Source organism: Prionailurus bengalensis, chromosome B2, assembly GCF_016509475.1.
Source record: "Prionailurus bengalensis isolate Pbe53 chromosome B2, Fcat_Pben_1.1_paternal_pri, whole genome shotgun sequence".
In the NCBI taxonomy this organism is placed as follows: domain Eukaryota; kingdom Metazoa; phylum Chordata; class Mammalia; order Carnivora; family Felidae; genus Prionailurus; species Prionailurus bengalensis.
The window spans coordinates 149,705,141-149,713,958 of NC_057349.1; the positions used below are offsets into that span (position 1 = coordinate 149,705,141).

Sequence of the window (8,818 nt, forward strand, 5' to 3'; positions counted from 1 at the left end):
CACCACGTTTTAACCACAGGTCAATAGGTATTCTTGATTGATTGATCGATTGATTGAATGAACTGTTGTTGACTCGATTTTTTTTTTTTCCCTCAATAAGATCTTCCATCATCATACGCGTCAGACTGGCCAAAGGCGTGAGACTTTTATACTCTAATTCCCATCGCGTGTCTGCACCATCAACCCTTAACAGAGGCTGTGCAGTTCACTCGGAAGGCCAACGCGGACAAGAAAGGAAGTCCTTGCTTGTAACTGAGCATTGGACATCGGCACCCGCCCGCTGTGTGGCCGACCCTGCGTGTGGCTCCCAGCACTGGCAGAAGCCTGGGTAAACAGCTCATTGTCCCGAAATTTCTGTCTCCCACAAACAGCACCGACGTACTACGTATCAACATTACGTCCTTCAGAATACTCCTAAAATGTGTTTGGAACGGTCTTCCTTCATTTATATTAAGAGTCAAAGTTAAATTGATTTTCTACCATCAGGAAATGGTAATAACTTGCTGTATCGTACTTTCCATCAGCAAAAATAACTTGAAAGAGGTTGATTGATTTTACTGCTTTTCTGCATCACGTTACCATGTGCATTTCTATCCCAAATGTTAAGGGTAAGGCAACTGGAGACTAGGAGGTCTTAGGAAACAAGTATCGCTAATGATTTAAAAGACTGTTGGGGCGCCTGGGTGGCGCAGTCGGTTAAGCGTCCGACTTCAGCCAGGTCACGATCTCGCGGTCCGTGAGGTCGAGCCCCGCGTCGGGCTCTGGGCTGATGGCTCAGAGCCTGGAGCCTGTTTCCGATTCTGTGTCTCCCTCTCTCTCTGCCCCTCCCCTGTTCATGCTCTGTCTCTCTCTGTCCCAAAAATAAATTTAAAAAAACATTGAAAAAAAAATTAAAAAAAAAAAAAAAGATTGTTAACTGCATTGCACATCACACAATCACAGGGTCAGTTCAGCCTACCGAAAGGAACGGTCCGCACACCTGTAGCTCAGTGCCGTAGAGAGCTCCAGAACGTAACTGCTCAGTGCTCGCACACTACACGAATCTGCCTGCAAGAAACACTTCGAAGGTTCCTGGCAATCAAACTTCCCACAGATGCCCAGCAAGGCGTAAATAAAAGTGGCAGTCCAGGTGCGGCTTGGTTTCTCTGCGACCCTGGGCCTTCGGCCTCGTTAACATGCAAGGAGGGCACTCCTTCCTTATTTGCACCCGTCGAGGGGCGGCTATCCGCTCCCCCGGCCACCCTCTCCGGGAAGTCACTGGCTAGAAGTCCAGTGAGCCTTTGACCCCTGCAGAATTAGCAGAAACAGAGCTACACCTCCCGTCCCAGGGAGTGCAGGGGAATGCACACACCAGGCCAAATGTTCTGCTCCAGAACGCTGGAAGCTTCCTGCAAAGCCAGGAAGGGGCAGAGCCGGGCTGCCCACTGCCGGAGCGGGAACAAAAAGCACAGAACTGAAAGGCCGCCAGCTAATGACGAGGCAACTTTGTGCCCTTTGTCTTCATTTAACCAACATATTGTGTCACGTGATCACTCACCAAGCGGCACTTGGGCTTGAAACGCGGGTTGGCGCGCCCACGTTTAGACAGACGCGACGCGCGGCGTTCGGCATCGGAGCAAACGATTTTGTGCAGCCGGCAGCGTTCGCGCCACCCCTCCCAGCTATCGCACCTTGCCAGCTATTTTGAAGTCGGCAGAATTGCAAATTCGACAGCTTCCATGGTTCCAAGCGGAGCATCGCTGAGCCACTCAGGAAGCTGAGGCTTCTTAATGGCCTCGTCAACTCTCCGCGGCTGCAGCTGCCTGGGAGGGCACGAGGGCATTTCTTTCGCAGCGACAGACACGCGGCTGCTTACATAGAATTCCTTGCCCTCGGCTTCCGTTCACCTTTGCAGTTCAGCGCTCTGGCACCACAAGGTCCCTTACGACGCCCTTGTGGTCTGGGCTCCGTTAGGGTCGCACCCGGTTTCCCACCGCCCGGGTCAGGCACGTGGCCCCACGCGGCGTGGAAACGAGACTGACACAGTCGGTGACACCTAATGCTCTTTGCCACTCCACGCCCCCCCCCTGCAGGGCATCACCCTCTGCCCAACCCCCACCTCTCCTCCCAGCCTCCCCTCCGAACCCCCCTCGGCTGCTGACCTACACCAGGAGCCACCACCGGCCTGGCTCCGGGGACAGCGGCCACGTCCTCGCTCTGCTGTCCCAAACGCAGCCCCAAACGTTGTCAGAGGCTGCGTTACCCACATGCCCGTCTTTAAATCCATCATCTCCCCCTTGGAAAAGTCCATGCCCAACGGCTGGGACTTTTTCCTTGGCTTGTGATTTTTCTTCTCATTCCCTATGTTCTGTGTGTCCCTATTGAGGGAAATCAACTAGAATACACACACAGCCTACACCCGTGCACATAACGTGTTTGTGCAGGTGGATGCGTGCAGACACATATTTCACCACGACAACTGCTCACGGGCTATTAATTTCAAACTTCCATTGCCCCCCCACCCCACCCCACCATTCCCCCCCCCCCAAATAACCAGACTGGAATAAAACATGTATAGTTACTTCTTCCACGGTATCTTGTACGATGGGCTCCGAGTCCAGGTTAAGATCCTCCTCGGGGGTCTGATAACAAAGACATACACGGAAGAGAGTTAGCGTGACAACATTCTCGAAAACAGCATCCCACAGGTCCTCGAGACAACGGGCAAACTAGACTTTCCGTATTAGTGCAAGAGGACATCTCCACCTGACTCCATTGGAACCATCTGAGTAACCAGGCTACTGGGTCAGCCGCACTCACGCCACAGGCGAGAGGAGAAGCGGGTGGTTTACGGAACTCCCTGACCAGCGAGGTGGGGGCAGTGGATTCAGATGGGGCTCAGACACTGACAGAGAGAAGTTGGAAACAGAGGAGTGACAAAGGGAGGGGGTTTGGACCACTCTTGTTCGAATAGAATAAAATCAGTCTCGGCCGAAGCTCAGAAAATGACTTAAACCAGACAGAGTGAAGTTCCTGGCCCGTAGACACATAAAGCAGAGTGTTTCTGCAGGATGAGGCCTCATCAGGAGGCTCTGGGCCTGAGCCTTGCTTAACGTGGGCCTCAGTTTCCCTACACAGGTTGGGAACATGTCAGCAGGGATGTGGAGCGTGTCCACACGTGTGGAGCATGTCCAGAGCATCAGACGCTGCCCACCCCCAAGCTGGCTGACCCGCCGCACACCCGGCTCGGCGGCTTACCTAGCGGCCATCAGATAACGTCACTGTACGAGCCAGACCGGACCGTGACCTGTCAGGGAGTCCTATTTGATCTGCATTGTTCAAAAACAGGGGCTTTTCCTTTAATGCATGATGACGTCCGGGAAAGAAAGGTCACGCTTACTGCTTCCAAAGAACTCCAATAAAGGAACGCACGGGTCAGCCAGACCCTGGGGGTAGGCTTCTGCCCCCTTCACTCAATCCTATCTCCCGTTTTCTGCCCTGCACGCCCCCCCCCCAGGGCATGCCCTTGACCACCCTGAACCTGCTGAAAGCAGCTACTGGGAGGCCTGCGAAAGCGATTCCCACCACGCTGCTGCTTTTTAAGGCCAGATTCTCCAGGGACTTATGGAGGGCCCAATTTTTAATTAGCACGCGTCTCCTTGTCAATACACCTCATTAACTGGTAAAACACACGGCCCGAAACACGTGAAAACAACTCACAAAACTGCAAATACTTTCCCCCGACCGCCAGATGAACTTCCCCTGGCCTGTGTGTGGGGGCAAGACGCTTGTGTGAAACCCACAGCGTCCCGGCACAGCCAGCCTCCAGCCCCACCCGGGCCAGGCCCTCGGGCTACAGATGAGAACACCAAGCCGAGGGGAGAGCGGCACCCAAGTCAGAATAAAGCTGGAATCCGGGAGTCACTTCCACCGGAAGACTGGTCGTCAGTCACGTTAAATTTGTGTAAAAGCGAATCATAGAGTCACAAGCACCATCCCCACAGCCGATCTTCTACGAAGGGCACGGAGCTTTACATGCAAGAATCCGGTAATATTTAGTTTGGCGTTCAGAGGCCACACGTTGTCCATTTGTTCTGCCCATTTTCTTGGTATGTGACTTATTTCAATGTCATACAACATAAAACATGGACAAACTGGGAAATAAAACCAGCTTCTGATTTCCACGGTGGATAGATTTCAAGTGTGTGTGTGGGGGGGGTCCCACGGTGGATAGATTTCATGGGGGGGAGGGGGGGGTCCCATGGTGGATAGATTTCACGTGCGTGGGGGGGTCCCACAGTGGATAGAATTTCATGTGGGGGGGGGTCCCACAGTGGATAGATTTCATGTGTGGGGGGAGGGGAGGTCCCATGGTGGATAGATTTCACGTGCGTGGGGGGGTCCCACGGTGGATAGATTTCATGTGTGGGGGGAGGGGAGGTCCCATGGTGGATAGATTTCACGTGCGTGGGGGGGTCCCATGGTGGATAGATTTCATGTGTGGGGGGAGGGGGGGTCCCATGGTGGATAGATTTCACGTGTGTGTGGGTGGGGGGGGTCCCATGATGGATAGATTTCACGTGGGGAATTCCACGGTGGATAGATTTCATGTGTGGGGAGGGGGGGGGGTCCCATGGTGGATAGATTTCACGTGGCGGGGGGGGGGGTCCCATGGTGGATAGATTTCACGTGCGTGGGGGGGGTCCCACAGTGGATACATTTCACGTGGGGGGTCCCATGGTGGATAGATTTCACGTGGCCGGGGGGGGGGTCCCATGGTGGATAGATTTCACGTGCGTGGGGGGGGTCCCACAGTGGATACATTTCACGTGGGGGGTCCCATGGTGGATAGATTTAATGTGTGTGTAGGGGGGGGTCCCATAGTGGATAGCTTTCACACGTTGGGTGGGTCATAGGTTTCCCCAGGACCCAGAGGACCTCAGGACAAATTCTTCTGGTTCAATCTTTCCAGAAAAAGCTCTGATTTTCTGGGTTCCAGAGAAATAGGACTGGATGCTCCATTTTAACAAACATACTGTGTACGGTATAAACCATCCTAAAACATTTAACTAGGAAGCAGGAAGAAAATTTTATCAAATTTTTGTGATTTGCTGCTGCATATGCATCAACTCAAAGACTTTTAAATTACCCTCTAAAAGGGGTGGCAAGGCAGCGGTGTCTATGGCCTTTTTTTTTTTATTTTTTTTTGTTTTTTGGAGAGAAAGCTCAAGCAGGGGAGGGGCAGAGAGAGAGGGGGACAGAGGATCCGAAACGGGCCCTGTGCTGACTGCAGCAAGCCCAGTGTGGGGCTGGAACTCGTGAAGGGTGAGATCACCACCTGAGCCAAAGTCGGCACTCAAACAACTGAGCCACCCAGGCGTCCCTATGATGTATTTTTTAAATAATATGAGTATAGGGGCGCCTGGGTGGCTCAGTCGGTTAAGCACCCGACTCTCAATTTCATCTCAGGTGGTGATCTCACGGTTCATGAGTTCAAACCCCACATCAGGCTCTGGGCTCACAGTGCGGAGCCTGCTTGGGATTCTGTCTCTACCCGTCCCCCACCCACGCTGTCTCTGTCTCCCTCCAAATAAATAAATAAGCTGAAAAGAAAATAACACAGGTATATTCATTGCTGGTCCATTTCAATCGATTTCAGAAATAACACCAGCTGCTCCCTGGAGCCCTGGTCACTGGCCGGATGCCCAGTCCGGAGCCCGGGGAGGAAGTCTGCCGAGCCCCTCCACTTCCTCACTCCTGCCCTTCCTCGGCCCCCCAAATGTAAGTGAGAGAGAGGCTCTTTCTAAGGCGCGGTCTTCAACGCCAAGAACACCATCACGTGCAAACAGAACAGTCAATGACCCCAAAGAGCTGTGGGATGTCCTCTCTCTAGGCTCAGCTACTTGTCACCAGCAGCAACGGCAATGTTGTTCCATGAAAAAAAAGGCTGAATATCTACGCCGTGCCCAACCGTGTCTGTGGAACATCCACAGACCGCAAGCATTACGTTAGCTTGGCTCCCCCAAAAAGCATTAAATATAAAATGTTAAATAAATTCTCTTCCAAAACGGAATGTCTCATTCGGTTTAAAATTGCGTGAATGTCTCCACAGAGAGTGTGTAGTATAAAAACAAATAACATTTCAGAGAAGAATTTATAGATCTGACGCTGAGATGGGGGATAAGGCAAAAATTAAAGCTTGCATTTTGTAAACATTTAGTAAGTTAGTAATCTGCCATGGGTGAAAGCAATTTGAGTAGCTAGGAGCAGTACAGGTGCGTCTCATTATTCAGTAGGTACGTCTAATAATTCAAAACTTTGAGAAACTTGAGCCTCACAGAAAAATGCACCTTGATCATCCATAATTCAAATTAAGCAAATCGAATTCCATGGAACAGGCTTCCAGAGAGTTCCATGTCCCTAGGGAAGCCCGTAGCCAAACAGTATCAGAGGTGCTGCCTCCCAGCCAGCCCTGGGGAGGGGGCCACGGACCCTTTCATTATCTCTTCTCTTTATTTGTTTTGGGTTTTTTGTTTTTAACTTTATTTTTTATTTTTTAAAATTTATATCCAAATTAGCTAGCATATAGTGAACCAAAGATGTCAGGAGTAGATTTCCCCAACGCCCCTCCCCGTTTAGCCCATCCCCCCCTCCCACAACCCCTCCAGCAACCCTCAGTTCGTTCTCCAGATTTATGAGTCTCTCTTTCCTCTTTATTCGAACGCACGGGCTATTAACACTGCAAGATCTTCCTGCCTTCTGTTTCTTAAGTCACCAGTTTGGCTTTCTGGCTCAGCCTAGACTGCAGCAAATGGAATTCTCACAACGTAAAGCCACTTGTTGAAGGAAAACCAAACTGATGCAGATGAGTCGGGAAGCCTGTGAAGACTTCAAGAAGCATCCCGAAGTTTGGTTTAAGGGCGACGATTTTTTTTCTTCACCACGTTAGCTCTCACGCGTACATTTGCACCACACTCAGTGCCCCGTGTGGGGTGGGGGGGGGGGGCACGCATACACACACACGCATTTGCAGGACTCTACATCCACAGCTCTACACGCACTCAACACCCAAGGTTCTGTCACCCAGTAGTCCCCAGCGAATAAGCATCCCTTCTGTTAAATACGCACTCAGTCCTAAGTGAGGCTTTTTCAGGACTCACCCCTCTCTGGGACTCACCTCGATTTCCATGGGCTCCACCTCGATCTTCTTCCATAGCTCCAGCAACTGTGCGATCGGCATTTCTTACAACTTTCCTTTCCCTCCGATCAAGTACTGACGGTAAGGAAAAAGAGCAGCAGAGGCACAGAACAGCGCGGAGAGGCAGGCAGACAGACAGTCGGCGCCCGGGCAGAGGCAGGCACCGTGGGGAGAGGGTCCCGGGGGTGGGCAGGGGGTGGGCAGTACGGCTGAGCGGTGAGTCTGATGCCCTCCCAGGCCGGGATGCCCTCCCAGGCCGGGCTCCGCTGCTGGGCTGGGCTGGGCTGCTCTGGGCTGTGGGGCTCTGGGCTGGGCTGGGCTGTGCTGGGCTGCTCTGTGCTGTGCTGCTCTGGGCTGGGCTGGGCTTCTCTGGGCTGCTCCAGGTGGTGCTGGGCTGCTCTGGACTGGGCTGGGCTGGGCTGTGCTGAGCTGGGCTGGACTGGGTCCGCGCTGTGTGCTGGGCTGGGCCGGGCCGGGCCGACGACCGGAGCAGACAACCTCGGATCTGCACCAGCAGCCTCAGATCGGTTCCCGGCCTCGCCCCTCCCCCTTGCACCGCCACTCCCTCCTTCCCTGCCCCCACTATTTTACCTTAATTGGCTCTAAATGATGGGTGCAAGTTGGGGCTGAGGATGCCGCTGCCATAGAAACTGCATAGCAACCGGGCGCAGGGAAGAGGGGAGGCGCGGAGGGGGCCCTGCGGCAGGCTCTGCCCTTCTCCCTCCCGGCGCGCCACACACCGGCGCGCGCGCACACGCACACGCACACCCTTACACACACGCACCCCTTCCTTTGCCCGCCACCCCCTAAGCCCCAGGAGGCCCCGTGAGCCGGGCACCAGGCCGCCAGGCAGGAAGCCGGATGCAACGGGCAGCTTCTGCGCGAATATTGAAGAAAATCCTCGCCTCCGGGAACCGCTGCGGACCCGGCGGCCCGAGCCGCGTCCCCTCCCCCCACCCCGCGATTCCTCCGGGCCGCCCGCCCTGCCCCCTCCCGAGCGCTGGGACACCCCCCCACACACACACACACACCCGGGGCGCGGCCGTGACCGCACAGGGCGCCCCAGCGGGTTCCAGCCACGCGGCGGCCCGGCGGTCCCCGAGCGGACAGGACAAGTGCGGGAGTAAACAGCATCCGTGGGCGTCGGAACGGGGATTGGGGGCAGGAAGACGAAGTCAGACAGTGTGGTGTCAGTCGTTCGCCAAGTTCCAGGAAGAATGTGGCGCGTCGCGCACATGTTCCCGTTTAACTTCCACCTAATGTGGACTTAAGCCACCCAGTTTCACAGATGAGAGCGTCCTGGGGCTCCCAGGGAAGGACTCCCCCAAGGCCCCCGCCCACTGCGCAGGCCCGGAACTGCGGACGGGGACCCCAGCGTCTAGACAGGGGTCACCGGGGGAACACCTTTCCAGGGGACATTTGCGTCCCCAGCTCCTTCTCCTTCCCTCTCCTTGCTTCTGTCTTACTCCATTTCTGCCCTCGAGTGAAGGGCATTCAGCTCCCAGACCCTGAATGCTCATCTGACGTTTGCTTCCCTCTTTGGGCAAAACAGTGTTAAAGTCTAATGCAACAGAGTGTTGCTTCCGGAGTCGTTGATGTTTGAGAAAAACATCCAAGAAAAAGGCGTACTGCTTCCAAAAC

General features: G+C 54.1%; 1 long non-coding RNA gene across 1 annotated transcript in view; it reads right to left on the reverse strand.

The window, feature by feature from the left end:
* Positions 1–8,026, reverse strand: part of LOC122490179 — a 55,303-nt gene extending 47,277 nt beyond the window's left edge. Inside the window, exons 1-3 of the long non-coding RNA XR_006299110.1 lie at positions 7,769–8,026; positions 7,157–7,682; positions 2,562–2,621 (exon numbers count right to left, since the gene is read on the reverse strand). This is a non-coding gene — a long non-coding RNA (uncharacterized LOC122490179). The remainder of the gene's footprint in view (positions 1–2,561; positions 2,622–7,156; positions 7,683–7,768) is intronic.
* Between the last annotated feature and the right edge of the window lie 792 nt (positions 8,027–8,818).